The 17354-nt window shown below is 46.6% G+C and overlaps 1 long non-coding RNA gene across 1 annotated transcript in view; it reads left to right on the forward strand.

The window, feature by feature from the left end:
- The first annotated feature begins 594 nt into the window (after positions 1–594).
- LOC131407446 (uncharacterized) overlaps positions 595–17354 on the forward strand; it is a 144230-nt gene continuing 127470 nt past the window's right edge. The window contains exon 1 of the long non-coding RNA XR_009220492.1: positions 595–682. This is a non-coding gene — a long non-coding RNA (uncharacterized LOC131407446). The remainder of the gene's footprint in view (positions 683–17354) is intronic.

A 17354-nucleotide genomic window follows, 5' to 3' on the forward strand; every position in this document is an offset into this window, starting at 1 on the left:
TTTAAGTGAGTAGGCCCCCAGCGTGGCAGGTTGTTAGGCTCAGGGCCTTACAATTGCTGTAAGCCTCTAGCCTATTAGGTCTTTTGTCAGCTCTCTGAGGATTGCAGCTGGGTGGGGCTGGCCTCAGGCACAGGAGCACCCAATTGTTTCAGGCTTTGGAAGGTGGGGCAAACCTCCTATGTGGGTCTTTGAGAAGCACAAGTCTTCTGCAGCTGACAAGCCCTGCCGCCCACAGGTCCACACACACAGTCAACACAGTCCTGCCCCGTGTGCGTGCCCCGACCTCCCCAAGCGGACCCAGTCTCTCCACAGCGGGAGCCCCACACACTCCGCCACTGCCCCACACTCTTCACCTGCTCCTTGTGCACACCCTGCCCCGCTCAAGTTGGCTCAGTTGCCAGGCTGCAGAGAATCCAGTCACCAATCTATGCAGGCCCACAAGTTGCCTGAGGGCTTGTTGTTGGGTGAGGCCAGTCTCTAGGGTGGGCTGCCTGCCCTGGCTGAGCTGGATTAAATCGGTGCTCTAGCGGGTGGGGCAGACCCTGGGCTAGTAGGCCTCAGGGAGAACTCCAATGGCGTCTGTGTCAGCACACTCACACCAGGCCACAACAGTGGCCGACACCAATGTCCCAGTCCCTGGAGAGGTCTCACCCCTCACCGAGATGCACTCAGGGCCTATTAGGTGAGTCTCTTGTCACCAAAGCACTGTGCACCTTTCTTTCTGGTGATTTTAGGATGCTTTCTGAAATGGGTGAGTTTGTGCGCGGGCCCTTTAAGAGCCAGTTTTAGTTTCTTTGTGAACCGGGTTTTCTGGGGGTGCTCCCCAATGTTTTAGTAGCAGGCACAGTCAGATATTATGCCGCTGGTCTCGATTGTGCTGGGTCCACAAAATGCCCACAGCGGGGGCGCTCCTCGGCTCAGGGCCCCGCGCCTCCAGGGAGGCTGCAGACCTGTGAGCTGCTCCTGGCGACCGTGAGGCTGGCGGCTTGTGAAGGCGGCGTTTTTCCTCTCTGGAAGGGAGTTCTTGCCTCTTCTACCTCAGTTAGGGTTGTCCGTTGTTGCAGGAGTTCCTCTTATCCAGTTTTCAGTTCTGTCTCAGGGGTAATTTTTCCACGAGTAGTTGTAAATTGGCTGTGTCCACGGGAGGAGGTGAGTTCCGAGTCTGCCTACGCCGCCATCGTGACTCCGCCTCTGAATTTTACTTTCTGATTTAAAAAGTTAGTGACTCTAACAAGGACTAAATTGTTGCTGATTTGGTGTCATTCTTGCTTATTATGAATTGAAAAGTTGGCCTTTTGTAGAAAGAACTTGAGTGTCTCAAGCCACCAGATAATTACTAAGTTCCTGATGCCCGGTAGTGTGTTGTTTCCCTGTGGGGCTTGGATGACGACCTTTGTCGGAGCCCGGTAAATGGAGGCCAAGCTGTAAGCAAAAGCAGAAACCACAAAGCCCAATAAAAAGAGGATGGAGCCATAAATAAACCCACAGCCTAGAGAAAGGTAAACTCTATAACAGCACTTGAAAATTGAGAAAACTCTGAAACCGGCTCTAGCCCTGTCACTGTAACCACTGCACTGAGAGATAGCTGCAATAGTCTCAGCCTTTCTGCAGCTTAATGCGTGAAAAATGCAATGATCAAGTTTGTAGATGTGAAATTTACTTAGGAGGCAGCCTATTTGCTGTGATCATTGGCTTAGGATGCTGGCACTTGGGAAAATTTTGCAAGTGGATAAAGATGCCAGCCTGCATCCAAAATGATAGATTAGCATTGAATTATGATATTCAGTGAGCACTCTTCATCTGTTGCTTTAGAGTATTTTATAAGATGGAGTCCTATTATTTCCACTACATGTTGATACGTCAGATTGTTTAATTATTCCAGACAATTTATGTTTATTATTTTGCCCATCTTTCCTCAGTCCTCCTCCACCACTGCTTCCTTCAGAAGATCGAAACCCAGAAGATAATTGTCGGAGTAAATATAACCCAAAGATGTCTGCATGAGATATCCCGAAGGCCATGATCTTGACATGTTGTGGCATTGAAAAGTACAAATTTGAAAACTGCCGTTAGTCTCATTAAGACAATATTTCTCATTGAGGGCTCTACTGAGACAGGTGGAAAAGTTAAGATGGTTCAGAAAGGGGTGATAGAGAAAGAACTAAAAAATATTAATTCAACAGAAATGTTTAAAGGAGATATGATAGTTTAAAGCACAGAGAAGAAGCTTGGAAACAACACAAGACTTTTGAAAAGTTATTAACTACTCCGAGAAGGAAGATAAAGGTAACCTGTCATCCAAGGTAGGCAGCAGGGAGTGATGGAAAGATAGAATGAGTTTGGTGAAATGAGGAAGAACTGGGTTCCCATCTTGGATCCACCATATATAACTGTGGAATATCAGGCATGCTACTTGCTTCTTTGGCCCTCAGTTTCATTATCTGTGAAATGGGAATTGTAACACTGATTTTGTGGGACTGATTTGAAGAATGAAATTGTGTATGTTGAGTGCCTAGGACAGCGCTTGGCACATCATAGGTATTCACTAAATGGTAGTTAATAGTAGTAATAAGTGTAAATAGCTTTCCATTGCAAGAAAGCCATGAGTTAAAGTATGCTGTCTTTTCAACTTGCTACATTGTGATGTGGTCTTATTTGGAGGCAGAAAAACAGCTTGTTACAAGCTGGAATTTGTGGGATATATTTGGGAAGCAGAAGCATGAGTGTTATACTGAGTTGTCAGTGACTATCAGAGGCCAGGTCAGGGAAGAGAAACCATCCTTCTTGGGAAGGCACCAGGTAGGGAGTTGTCTTTAGTCTCTCTAGGGACTCACTAAGCCTGATACCCTTGGCCCAAGCCTTGATGACCATTGCCATAGAAACCAGCACATGTGTACAGCAGGAGTCCATTTCTCAAAGCTTCTAGGCCGTGCCAATAGAGCAAAGCTCCAGAGGTGAGTGAGCTGATCTTTATCTCTGAGCCAAGGTCCTGGCACCTGGCAAAGAGTTGAATCAGCTCTATTTGTGAATTCCTAGGAGCCCTGTCCCAGAGGAGAGACTGGGCCAAGAAATCCTGCCACGGTAGCATTCACATCCCTAAATGATCAACACACAACTGAAAAAAGATCCAAGCATCACCATCCCGGATCAGTTGACAACCTGTAAGACATGATTTCCCAAAGACAGCAAAGGGCCTGCATTGTTTTTATACCATGTAGTGATTTGCCTGAATCATTTTCCTACTCTCCCTTTCCCAGGAAATGTCGTCGCAGCCCAGAGAATGCCCAGCTCTGTTCTTGGCTCTTCGGCCTTGGCCTTCTTCCAGAGGACCCAGCAGCCTGTCAGAGTTCATCTTATAAATGGAAAGTGGCTTTTCACTTTATGACATGATAAAAATTATATGAAATTCAATATGTTTTTTGCCCTTCCCGCAAATTATAGAAAATGGCTAGATCTACACTAAAGCAAGTTTCATTTCTCTGGGTACTGAGTTTATATATCACATTTTTCAACTTGGGGAACATTTTAAAAGCCAAACCTTTACATCCCTCTGACAAAAGAAGAAGAAAGAGAGATGCTTTTGACCAAAGTGCTTTCTGCCCCGGTTTGACGTCAGGTGGGCTGATGGCTGGCTGGGACGGCAGGGACTGGAGGAATCGAACCAATGAGAAGATTGGAGGATAAGAAGAGAATCGAATTTTTGAGTTAAAAAATTATCCCTTGGTTTGCTAGAATTTCACAGAAGATCTAGTGAAATTTTACACTCTGCTGCTCTGTGCAGATACTGAGACTTGTCAAGAAACTTCTCTGGCAGAGGGGACAAGACTATAAACACCCGAAACTGTAGATAATAGCTCATGCATTGACACTTTTCCTTTTCCCAGTTAACCTCCCTGCGTAGCAAGCAGAATGGGTAGAGATGAGTTAGCCCTAGAAAATTCTGTTTACAAGAGTCTTCTAATTTAAGACAAAATAAGTTAATTTTCTAGAGATTCTGACCTTTAGCTTCATGTGTCTGAAGCTAAAGGTAAGTGCATGTGCTGATTCAATGGTTCTGGCGTTGAGAAGGCTCAGTTCAGTATTTCCCTGAAGAGGGAGGCCCAGCATTGTTGGGAGGAAGGTTCTCTGGGCCTGTGTCCCAAGGACCTCCTGCAGCAACTGGGAGAACTGTGTGTGTGGTGGTCCCTCCCCCACCCCCAGGGCCTACTGTCTTTCCAGGGCAGTGGACCTCATCCTTTGCCTCTAGGACAAAGGTTCTCAAACTTGAGAGGACATCAGAATCCCAGGGGGTGGAAAGGCTTGTTAACAATGGAGATTTCCAGGCCCCCAGAGATTTTGACTCAGTTGATCTGAGGTGGGACAAAAGAATCTGCATTTTAACCAGTTCCCTAGGTGGTTCATGGGTCACACTTTGAGTGTTCCTGGAAGATTTCTCATATTGAAAAAATTCCATCTTTTTCCATATGGACTAGTCATGCCAGAAATAAGATCAATTTCCCAAGGTGGCTAACATGTTTGTATTCTTCATTACTTGGCCTTGTTCTCTCTTTACTTCCACATACTCAGACATGACCTCCGCTTCATCTCACACTCTCCAAGGTGAGGAGGAAAGAGGTTGGGATGCGAGCCAGTTCATCAGAGTTTAAATGCTAGCCTCTTAAGATTTGTGCGCTCCTGGCCTCAGCTTTCACGCCTGTACACAAAGCATTAATAATACCCTGACCTGTTGTGGGCTTAAATGAAATAGTGTGTGTGGAAGTCTCCAGCACACAACCTGGCACATCGAGGACCTCACTTGACATGTTCTAGGTGTTCAGGCACCATCCCAGACTATCTCCTGTGGGATCCAGCCACATGCTGCATTCATCCTGGGTGGCTGAGGTTCATTCGGGAAAAGGTGCCTGGGTTTCCTCTGGGGGTTCTTCCCATCCTTGTTTGGGTTGTGCACCTGAACAGGTAGCAGCTTAAGGAAGAGGGAGAGGGATGAGGCAAGCTGAGGAGACATCTCTGTGGAGCATGCTTCCCAGTAGAAATGGCAGACAGGTATAAATTAAAGCAGACATTGTTTACCCCAATGTGGCAAGCTTGAGTATTTGGCACTTGTGTGCTACCAGACAAGAGGGGAAAAGAGAGTGAGAGAAGAGAGGAGAGAGAAAGAAAGAGGACCTTAAAAAAATAAAGGCAGCTTTGAAGAATCTAATCTGTCTTGTTGTATCTCAGCCCAACTCAATCCAATTCCTGTGATGGCCAGGGGTGATGAATTGAGTATCTCCTAGAGCCAAAAGATAATTATGTCCCCGGGCCAGGTTTTAGAATGCCGTTTCCAGTGGAGCAATGAGGCCTGACAGATGGATGGGATGTTCTCTCAAATGGTTAATGCCATTGAATGAATGGCCCCGTGTGTCAGGTCACAGAGCCCTCATTCATCTAGTTAACATCTTCCACTGGACACTTTCTCTGTGCCAGGGAGAGACAGATGAATAGCTGAGCACTGTGTAGTCCTGGCTGTGATGTGCCCTGAGGTCAGGCTACTTGGGCTAAAGATCTCTTCTTGATGCTTAGAAATGTGGGACTAGGGCAAGTCACCTGACCTCTCTGGGCTTCAAGACTTTATATATTTGGGATTATAATTACGCCTATTTCACAGAGTTAATGAGAGGATTAAGAAAATAATGAGTACAAATTTTTTGAGACTTTTATTAGTAGTACTATTATTATTAGTGTTAGTAGAAGTAGTAGTAGAAGCTGTAGTAGCAGAATTAGTAGTAGTAGAAGTAGCAGTAGTAGTAGTAGAAGTTGTAGTAGAAGTAGAAGCAGCAGTAGAAGTAATAGTAGTAGTGGAAGTAGAAGTAGTAGTAGTGGTAGTAGAAGCAGTAATAGAAGTAGTAGTAGTAGTAGAAGCAGTAGTAGAAGCAGTAGTAGAAGTAATAGTAGTATAAGTAGTAGTAGTAGTAGAAGTTGTAGTAGTAGAAGGAGTAGTAGAAGCAGTAGTAGAAGTAGTAGTAGAAGTCCTAATAGTGGTGGTTGTAGTAGTAGATGTAACAGCATTAGATAAGTGTTGCCCCAAGTTTACAGAACACCTCCCGGGATGCTAAAGATTTAGTGGAACGTTAGGGGACATGACTAACTGGTGTTTTCATTGCTGCTCTTGCTGCTGGTGGAGGCAGCTCAACGGGGTGCTTAGCGAGGTAGAAGCACAACAGATGCTCAACCTGACTGCAGCCAAGGAGGCCTGCAGAGCCCTCGTGCAAAACTCAGACCTTCAGCTTTTCTGGACGCTGGGCCAGGACTTGCATACTCAAGAATGAAGCCTAAGTGAGGGCAGACTCTGTACCTGCAAAGAAGTGAAAACTGCACTTCCTTATCCAGTGGGCTGACAATGTCTGGCTGAGTCTGGCAGCTGCCATATTAGAGAAGCAGCAGGAGGGGAGGAAGGGAAATTTCCACCAAGTGGTGTTTCCAACAGGGAGGACATTTAGGGGGCAGAGTTCACCAGCAGGGGGTGGAGGTGGGGGGGAGTGTTGGTTGTAGAGATCATCTTTTTGTTCATTCACTGATTCATTCAACTAGTTAACAAACATTTTAGAATCCACGAATTTCACAAGTATTAACTGAACATCTACTATGTGCAAGACACTTACCTTGCCCAAGGTCACTCAGCTGGTAAAGGGGTCTTGGGACTCAGAGACATTTAGCTTGAGCCCCTAGAGGATCCGTGATATAACTTGTTCCTCTGGGAATTGAATTCATCAGTCCTGGAGAGTAGCTAGTTGTTGGGGTTTTTCCCCCCATTTATTCACTAATTCAATTCACTGATTTATTGATTGAATCATTTGTTCATCCATTCAACAAATCATGTTAGAATTGATTCATTCCAGAAATGTTGAGTACCTACAAATGGCAGGGCATCTGCTATGTGCTACCTGCTGTGTGAGATTTCCTCCCACATGAGAGCAGGGGGACATTTGGGTATGTTAAGTATATAGTATAAGGTGACTTGCTCAACATGACACAGCACGTTAAGTGATGGTCCTGGGATTTGCACTTCACTTTGCTGTAGCTCGGTGTTTTATCTTTAGCCCATGGTCACTTGAGATAGTTCAGGTCAAGAGCGTTATTACTTCCCTGCCCATCCCTGCGTTTAGACTTGAGGTTTTCCTCGTGGTCATGACTATAGAGTGAGTGCTGTGGTGCGTTGCCTGCAAATGCAGCAGCCAGCAATTCCAGCCCTCCTTGGATTCACAAGCCACTCCTCCCATGGAGGCGTGGACTTCGATTTCTCCACCCTTTGAATCAGGGCTGGCCTTGTGACTTGCTTTGACTGAGAGAATGCGTGGACTTGATGCTGTGTCAGTTTCCAGCCTTGTCCTTAAGAGACCCACAGCTTCTACTTTTGCTTTCTTGAAAGCCATGCAAAGGGGTCCAAATACTTGGGAGGGTGAGAGACCATGAGGAAAAAGAGAGAAACTCAGCCAGCCCCATGCCATTCCAGCCTTTCCTAGCTTAGGTGCCAGACATGTGGGTGAAGCTACCTTTGATTCTCTGGCACAATGGAACCACCCAGGTGACACTATGCAGAGCAAAGACAAACCATCCATGCCAAGCCCTGCCCAAATTGCAAAACCATGAGCAAATAAATGTTGTTTTAAGTCACTAACTTTTGGGTTGATGTGTTACACAGCAATAGATAACTGAGATGAGCATGCTAAGTATTACCATATTTAATTCTCATGACAGCCTTTGTAGTACATAGCCCCACTGAGTAAGTGTGGTTCATTTACCCTTTCACTTTGAGTATGTATGACCTGGCCTAACAACCAGAAAGACAAGGGCTTTACAGAAGAGGAAACTAATGCAGGGGGTGCTGGGAAACTTGCCTAAGGTCACTCATCTAGCAGTGGTGGAGGTGGATTTCAAGCCCAGGGAGTCCAGCTCCAGTGTTCATGCTTGTAACTAACCACTGTGCTCTACTACCCCGATTCTCCCAGCTCCTTTGGGTGTGACTGCACCTTTTCTGCCCTGAGTGAGATGCTTAGACCTTTGCCACGGTCTCGAGTTTGATTGTGTTTGGGTCAGTTAGTTTGGGCCTGAACAAAGTCCATGCTTTGACGGCTTGCTCTGGCCAGCCATCCCATGGGTACTGTGTTGCAGGGCAGAGAAGGAACAGGTGAGAGTGAGTGTCTCATGTGAACAAGCCCCACCACTGGATGGCCCATTCAGAAACAGTGCTGGCAGGGTGTGGCCTTCTTACACCTGAAGAACCGTGTTCTCTTCCAGGGCAAGGCGGAGACCTGCTGCTGTGGGCCTGAAGACCCTATTCCAGATCTGAGGGAAGCTGTGTCTCATCCACACATATGGAGGTCTCCTGAGACCCCACTCAAGCCTGCAGGGAAGCTGGCATCATTTTAAATGTATTTGAATGTCAGAAGCTCAAAGCCTGTGGGCTGCAGCCTGGCCTGGGCCATGCACGAGGCCCTGCCCTATGTCTTCCTGCACTTGTGAGGTAGGGATCATCAGCAGCGTTTTGCTAATGAGGAAACAAAGGGCCAGAATTTGAACATCCTCCAGTGAGCAACAGCTCCTATCCCCCCACTTCTCCTCAACAGAAACCCCACAACAGTCACCATCCGATGGGGGCTGTCAGTGAGAAGGCTGTGGACATCCTCCACGGTTCTCAATGTGCTTGTATTTATTCACTAATTCAGTCCTTCACCCTACCCATCGAGTGCCCATCTGTGCCGGGGCACACAGCAGTGAATGAGGCAGGCAGACCAGGGTTCCATTCCCAAGGAGCTCACGTGCCAGTGACAGAACATGGCTTCCCCAAAGGAAGGAGTGGAAGAAAGACACCCCCTCACTGTTTACTGTGACCCTCCAAATAGGCAAGGCATCCCATTCCAGCTATTGTGGGAATCCATTCTTTACCATTACTGAGCTATTTATTCGGTAGTTTGTAAACGAACATCCACTCCTTCACTTTGCGTGTACACATATAAATACATGCCCTGGGCTGATATAGGTTCCCTTGCTGTCACAAATCTGGATTAAAGGGCTCAGCAGAAAAGCAGTCAAGTTTTTCTCCAGCAGGTGGAGTTTCAGAAAGTTAAAGGGAAAGTTCTAAATTAAAGGGAGCCTGTGGATCTGAGCCAAAAAATCAGCCTGCTTGAGAGAGGCCAATTAATTGACTGTTCATTTGCTTATTTAGTATTTATTTGGCACTCAGAATGTACCAGTTTGTTGGTGATACCAGAATAGTAACAATAATAAAATTAAATTGTTTTAGGCTTCAGAGGGTTTAGGATCCAGATGAGCAGGACAGTGCTGTGTGGAAGGGTTGAGCGATGATGCAAAGCAGTGGGCAGAACAAACAAGCGACAATCCAGATGGCGAGGGCCATAGCAGTTCTCAGAAGGGCGTGATGCCGTGTGCTGTGGCATTTGGGGATTTTAGTTGGTGCGAAATGTGCTGGGACTCAAAGGATGGGTAGTTCTCAAAGAGGAGGAGGGCAAGCAGGAAAAGGTGAGTTGAGTGAGCAATAGTGTGATTTAGTGATAACGAAGGAGAGCGAGAGAAGAGGAGAGGCTGGTGGGGGTGGACGCTCTAGAGAAGTCACGTACCCTCTTGGAGTGTGGAGAAAAAAGGGCCTTCAGAGGTCAGTTGGCATAACCCTCTCACTTCACGCTGGAGCAGAGCGAGGAACCCAGAGGTTGCCCAACGTAGGAGGATCTGGACCAGGGCTGGAGCCCCCTTGCCCTGATCCACCAGCCTGCAGTATCCTCATCGATGGGGTACTGACTCAGGAGCTGGGAAACAGTTGGAGCCAGTCTGGAGTGGGAAGGCCTTGGACAGCAGACTGAGGCTTTCGAATTGTATCCTGGAAGCAACTGGAAGCCACTGAAGGTTGCTGAGCAGGGAGCTATGTTACAATATCTATATTTTATTTAGAATAATTGAAAAGTCAGTGTTGAAAATTCCCGGTTAGACATTTTCTGCCTCAAACCCACTCCGTGGTCACCCTATCACCTGGGAAGTTTCCTTTTTTTCCTCCTTCCTTTCTGCCAGGCAGCATCAACTTCTCTCCTCCTTTATCCCCCTCCAGGAAGTTCAAATTTCTTGCTCCTTTATTACCCAGAGTAATTTCTTGATCACCTCGCTGTCTTGAGCTTGCTCTGGGAGGCTTACCTTTGACCCTCAGCAGGATCTCAAGGCCTTTCTTCAGAGTAGATGCAACATTCATCCCCAAAAGATTTTGTGAATGGAATATTTTCTATCTTTCTATATTATATGCAGTACCCAAGGTTATGCCTGAATTGTTGCATAATGTGTAAAATCTCTAATTGGAAAAAGACCTCTGCTCCAGGACTAGGTTTCCTTCATCATTCACCCAAGGGAAGACTCCAACCCGTAATTTTTCCTACAGCTCTTACACTTAAAAATCTTTGGCTACATAAATCAGAAATGATTTGATGAGCTGGGGAATGAGAAATTGCCTGGAGTATAAATGCAGATTCTTATTGTGGGGCTCCACGATACTTTCTAAACCGTGGGCTGGAAGTTGGCTTGGTTTGGGGTGCAAATTGGTTGATATCACAAAAGGATGAGGTAGGATGTGGAGAAGGGGGCTGAGTTTGGCAGCGGGGGGTGTGTGTGTGTATACACATCTTTCGAATCCCCAGGCACACAGGTCTGCCAGCATTTCCAGTCAGCAAGTGACGGTAAAAGCACAGAGGAGCTTGGCTCTTGCTTAGCAGTCAGAAGATATAAATCCCTTACAGAAGTGTCCTGGCCTTGTGGCCTCTCTGTCTATATTGGAAAGAACATTGATTCTGGCAAAATTTTGCTCAATCTGCAGAAGTGTGTGTTTGATAACCTATCTCCAAGATTCCTGCCAAAACCAAGAAGCTAAGTTTCACTATTATTTTAGAGCGGCAAAGTAGTATTAAAAAAAAAAAGATTTGTGTTGGTGGATGAGGAAGGCTTGCTCATTCTCCTTCTGTATTTATTATTTTATTTTTTGCACATAGACACTGATTATAAAAAATAGCTCTGAGGTTGATAAAAACCAGCCTTCCTCAGCCTGCTCAGAGAGTTGCCCTTATTTCCAATTATCCAACTCACTGGCTGCTAAAGTATTGCTCCTTCAGTGCTCCAGACAAGAGGAATTAGTTACAGAGGCAAATTGCTTTGTTGTGTTTCTTGCCTGAGCCATAATTCATGTGGAGGGGCATCCGGCATTGTGCTCAGATCTTCTCTTCAAAGTGCAAGTGTGCATAAAAGCTCTCTCCCACCCTGGGTCCCACTGGGTGAACTGCCCATTTGTCACCCTAACGAGAGCCAGCAAAATGCTGTTGCCATCATTTCTTTGGTCCAGGTGCCCTCGTGTTTTGATGAACCACTGCAACTTCTAATTATTTAACATTCCAAATTACATAGGGCCCCCAACGCATCTGGAGCTGGGAGCACCTTGTAGGATGCAATGCTCCAGGGAATCAGAACATTTAAAAAAGGCAATGGATGTTTGGAAGAATTCTCTTTGTGTCACTCAGATCTGGGTTTGAGATCTGCCTCTATCACTCATCAATTCTGTTGAATCTCTGTTTCCTCATCTGTGAAAGGACAATGTTTATCCTAGAGGTGATACAAGGACTGGATGAAATAACATATAAATCATATCACTTGGTATCTGGCACCTAGCAGGCCCTCAACTAGTTGTCTTCCTTATTCAGGTGGATTCTGTTCAATTCACCCCTACTTATTGAGTGTCCGCTGTATGCCAGATGCTGGGTGGGGCCCTGGAGATACAGCAACAAATAAGATAAGTGGCCCTACTCTTTGCAGTCTCGCAGCACTGATTAAGCACAGTAGTGTATTTGTAAACTGATTTTTTTTTTTTTTTTTGGTGAGGAAGATTGGCCCTGAACTAACATCTGTGCCAATCTTCCTCTACTTTGTATACGGGATGCCGCCACTGGCATGATGGCATGATGAGCGGTGTGTAGGTCCGTGCCTGGGATCTGAACCTACGAACCTGGGCAGCCAAAATGGAGTGCCAAACTTAACCACTACACCACCAGGCTGGCCCCTAAACTGTTCAAAATGAAACTTCTACTGCTCCTGACCAGTTTAGCGTTGTGGGGAGCCTGACTGTGAAGAAGCAAGGTACAGTTGAACAGCCAGCTTAGCTCCCTCTTCTGTCAGCACCTTTTGGTCTTGATTCTCTCATTGCTGTGGGAACTGGATCAAGCCCCTTCCTCATGTATTGCCTACTGCTGTCTGTCATGCTACGGGTTATGTCGGTGCCAGGCTGGCTAGCCCTTGAGTGTGCATCTTTTGATCCGTAAGGTGGAAGAGAGGGCACACAGGCCCAGGAGGGAACTTCTAGCTATAGGAATCCAGGAGTCCAGACATTTCGAAAACCACCACTTACTCATTCATACTGGCTGCCTAGCTGGAGGCTGGAGCGTGTGAATGGAGACAGGACGGTGTCTGGGGTAGGTGTGCGCATGTGTGTGTGATTCAGCGGAAGCTCTAGAATGTCTGTATGGGAGGTGGAATGGTCTAGTTGAAAGCGGGAAGGGTGTTGGGTGGCAGGGGTCTTGTCCCCAGCCTGTGTTTGCAGAGTAAGCTTACAACTTTTACTTGGACTTCAAGTTTATTTGGGAGATGAACATGCTGCTGATGGAGGTTATTTATATAACAAATATTGAATGAAGGTTTTCTATGTACCAAGTGTTATTCTAGGTCTTCTGTGTACCCTGGCATGCAGTGGTGAATGAACAAGGCCCCAGCCCTCATGTAGCTATCTCATGGGGGTGCTAAAGTCCCCCACCATCCCTTTATCCTCTAGCTAGTTTTCACTCTCTAGTAGTGTTCCTGCCCATGACAACATAACCATATTGCCTGGGATCCCCCAGATGGTGGACCAAAGTAACGAAGCAGATGCGGGGAGTTCACGTAGTCATGTATGAACTGAGAGATTGCACAGAAAGGAAGGAAATGATCAGTGTGTAAAGGGTTCTACTGTTTAGCCACATAAGAGGGACGAGACGAGCCCACACAGGGGAATAGATGAGCAATGGCTTATGATACTGCATTATTACAGATATTCCTTGAAAATAAACAAGCACCAACACAATTTAGGCAAAACTATCTTCAGCATTACACTGGCTTGATGTTGTTGCTTTTCATACGGGCTCTTCCGAATAGCTAAGAAAGGAGGCCAAGAAGGATATTCCCATCTAAGCTGCCTGGATGAAGCTTAGCTACTGTCGGTGGCACTGGTTTCTCGTGCCTTTTGAATTTCAGTTTGGCACTAACTTGCTGTGGGAACTTGAAGCTTTCTTCATGGATGACCACTGAAACCTGGGCCAGAAACCCCAGAGCTGACGATGGCATGAAAAACGGAGCAGCTAACCACGCAAGCTATCAAAAATAGACATGAGCTTTCCTTAAATGAGGTAGACAAGCCTTTGTGTCTGCTGTGGGGACCTTCTCTTCCACAAGTAAGCCCAGCCTTGGCCAGCTAGAGTCAGGGGTTCCTAACATTAATGTTTGGCTTGGGCGATTTCTAGGTGTACGTGCCCAGGTAGTCAGGGGTGTCCCTTCTCCCCGCTCCTCCTCTGCTGTTCCCCTCCTCCCCCTCCCGATTTGCCTCCATCTTACCCCCCCTCCCCCTCCTCCTTCTCCCCCTTTCCCTCTCCTACTCTTCCAAAAGAAGCTTTCTCTGGCCTCTGACACCTGTTCACACAGTCTCCCAGAGGTCCCTGGAGGAATCCCATCTCGGTTGTCCAGAGTGGAAACCTGCTCATGAGTACACCCTTTATTAGCTTTATTCCCTTTCCTGACTCACTTCCCCGCTCCTTTTACACGGTTTCCTGTAATTTCCTTCCAAATAAACTACTTGCTCCCAAATCTTTGACTTGGGATCTGCTTTTGGGGGAACCTGAGCTAGAACCTACAGACCCTTACACAGAGGGCGGTGCACAGCGCCCACTCTTCCATACCTTCGTTTTTCTCGTTAACCAAATGTCCTTGTGGTTGTTTCACGCCAGTACGCTTGCTCGTCTAGAGTTCTGTCGTAGGGCGCGCACACACTTCAACCTCTGCAGAACTCCACGTTTTGTCTTCTTAACAAGTCTTATAGAATAGAGCTTGCTTTTGTTGTTTCTTTAATTACAAATACTTACGGCGCTGGGCTGGGCCCTGGGGTGTGAAAAACGCAGGTTCAGCATGAGCCAGGGCTGGATTCAAGTTCAGTGGTCTCATTCCAGCTGCTTGACTGTGGACAGGTGACTGAAACTCCCTGAGCCTCACTTTCTTCTCTGTAAAGAGCCTGTCTACCTCAGAGCACACGAGATAAAAATAAGAGAGTGGCCGAGAAACACCAAGCCCATGGTAATTGCTCAGTAATGGTGACCTCTGTCCTGACCTTCAACCCCAGCCTTCGTGGAGTTCCCAATATGTTGTTCCATCTGTCACCTGGTGCTCTAGTTGGTGGATCTATCTGGACTGTTGTGGAACATGAAGGAGGGAGGGCAGGAGGGATTAGATTCAATGGAAAGCATTGGGCAAGGTGTCCCAGAGGAGGTGACATGTGAGCTGGGTCTTAAAGAGTGATTAGGATTTCACTAAGACAAGGAAGAAGGAAGACAGACACTCCGGGCATTGTTCTGGGTAATTACAGCTCTCCTGGCTGGTGGTGAAAGGGGCTCAGGAAGTCCCCCTTATGGGGATCTGCTGTAGGGGGCTGGGCATTTTCCCTACATTAACTGCTTGACCACTAATCCCCCATGTCATCAGACGGTTCAAACCCCTCACTGGCCTTGGCACCTCAGACGGGACAGATCCTCAGTCCAGCGCTGGATCTTGAGGGAGCTGGCCAGTGACAGCCTCTTTGTTCCTTCAGTCTCTGAGGTCTACAGAGAACGTGACATCTCCTATTTCAGCCCTGAGTCTTTAGGGCAGAGGTTGCAGCCTACACACTTATTTTATTTACAGTGTTTAAAAAGTAAGCTAGAGCTGATAATTAAGAATTGAGAGAAGGCACTTGCAATTCTGGTTATTCAGTATCTTTTGCAAATTGGGAAGACGGGGCAAAGCCCAGTGCGTGTTCCTGTATGCCAGTGGTCCACTGGAGCCCAGGAGGATCCAGTCCCATTTCAGGCAGGACCTGTGCTCGCCTGCTTGCCCCAGCCCCCACCCCTCCTCAACTCTTAGTCAAGTGTAAAACTCTTGCTCTTTACCGCTATGCTTGAGCAGTTTTCTTTTTTTAAATAATAGGGCAGTATTTTTCTGTATCCCATGTCTCTGTCAAAAGACTAGTTGACCCAGTCTCACTTGCAGCTCTCCTGGCTGCAGGGTGGAGTGGTCAGATTTCTGCATTTGCAAATGAGCTTCTGGAGAAGCAGCTCTGTTTTAAAGAGCTCTTTGATTTCCCTCCTCTTGAGGAGGAACTTTTTAAAAGAAATGCATTATCTGTCTTTTAAAGGACTCAGCCCCAGCAAATGACTCATAGAGAGAGAGACTTCATTCTTGTTGCTAATAACAGTGTGTCAGGCTGGCTCTTTTCTCTTCCCTCTCTAGACCTTCCCCATCCTCATTTACATCCCTATGCCAAATGGTGTCTCCCTGAAGAGTGAAGGTAATTCTAAATGGCCCAAAGGATGTCTTCTAGAATGTGGAATAAAACACTCTTCTTGCAAGAACCAATTACTTTTTGCTCCTGTGGTACCAAACCTGTAAGTGTGGCGACTACTCTTTAAAAATAAGTCGCTTCTCTGGGTCCATTAACCTTTCTCTTGAGAGGGCATAAGCCCTCAGGGTAGTTTTGTGGCCAGTCACACTTCCGGAGTTACTCTCTTGACCGATGAGGTGAAAATTGCTTTACTTGTTGCAAGGTGACCCAGACAAATAAGGTGAAGTTGACTCAACTGGGGACCAAAATCTGTCCAAGGCAAACAAACGGCTCAGAAATGAGAGTGCTGAGAGATAGTGCTTCCCCTCCCCAACTCTGGGCCTCCCCACCTCCCAGGCAGCATCTGATGGCACATTCCACGAGGTGGCCTCTGTCTTTGGAAAGACCTGGAAAATGACTCCTGGGAACAGGGAGGGATTCTCCTGAGGATACTTGGGCATTTTCTGCTCTCTGGGAGATTAGCTGGCAGTTTTTATACCTTTAGAATCTTCTAGGAAGGGAGGAGTTATGCTTGCCACTCTGGGAATAGGTTTGACCTCTTGGTGGAGGCCACAGCTCTACCCAGAAGACAGAGCTAACTCAGGATGGAAATCAGCCCCCAGGGGTGAGCTCAAATGTGGGCCAATCTGGATGCAGAAAAGTCACCCAGAACCCTTATTGAAAACGCAGTTTTCTAAGCCCCACCTGCTAACATTTTGGTTTGTGAGGTTGGGGGCAAGACCAAGGAATTTGCATTTTAACAAGTACTGGGTGATTCTGTTGCAGGCATGCTCCGGATCACACTTTTGCAGAACCCCAGCTCAGTGTTTCTCAAAAGCCACTTCATAAATTTTTTCAACTAGTTAAAAAAGTGCTTAAGGATTTATGAGTATGTCCTCAAAGCGTGGACTTCAGCATTGCTAACAGACAGGCTTATTATTTTGGCTTTAACACAATGGGATTGTAAATTATTCATTCCCAGTTGAAAAAAGGAACTCAACTCAACATCTAGGGGCTGAATGCAGCATACAGACCGCTTATGCTATTTCGATAAAAATGGAATTCAGTTTCCAACGAGGCGTATAGGCTGCTGCCTGCTTTCTCTTCACTTGCAGGTTGCTTGTGCTGCTGAGTGCCTGCAGAGGGGTTGTCATGTGGGGTGAGGGTGGCAACCAAGATGCCTAGCTACTTCTTTTGGCCATTCCTACCTTCCCTGTACATGGGCTCGGGTCATTGCTTCCTAAACGTTGGTATGCAAATAATCCCCTGGAGAGCTTATTAAAAATATAGATTCCAGGGGCCAGCCTGGTGGTGTAGTGGTTAAGTTCGCGTGCTCAGCTTCGGAGGCCCGGGGTTCGCAGGTTCGGATCCCAGGTGCGCATCTACTATCAAGCAATGCTGTGGCAGGCATCCTGCACATGAAGTAGAGGAAGATGGGCATGGATATTAGCCCAGGGTCACCTTCCTCAGCAAGAAGAGAAGGATTGGCAGCAGATGTTAGCTCAGGGCTAGTCTTCTTCACTAAAAAAAAAATATATATATATATATATATACATATATATATACACACATATTCCAGAAATTTTAGTTCCTCAGGTATAGAGTGAGGCCTGAGAATCTGTGAATCTGTGTTTCAACCAGCATCCCTGGTGGGCCACTGCTCTACCACACCCCTGGGACA

Source organism: Diceros bicornis, chromosome 6, assembly GCF_020826845.1.
Source record: "Diceros bicornis minor isolate mBicDic1 chromosome 6, mDicBic1.mat.cur, whole genome shotgun sequence".
In the NCBI taxonomy this organism is placed as follows: Eukaryota; Metazoa; Chordata; class Mammalia; order Perissodactyla; family Rhinocerotidae; genus Diceros; species Diceros bicornis.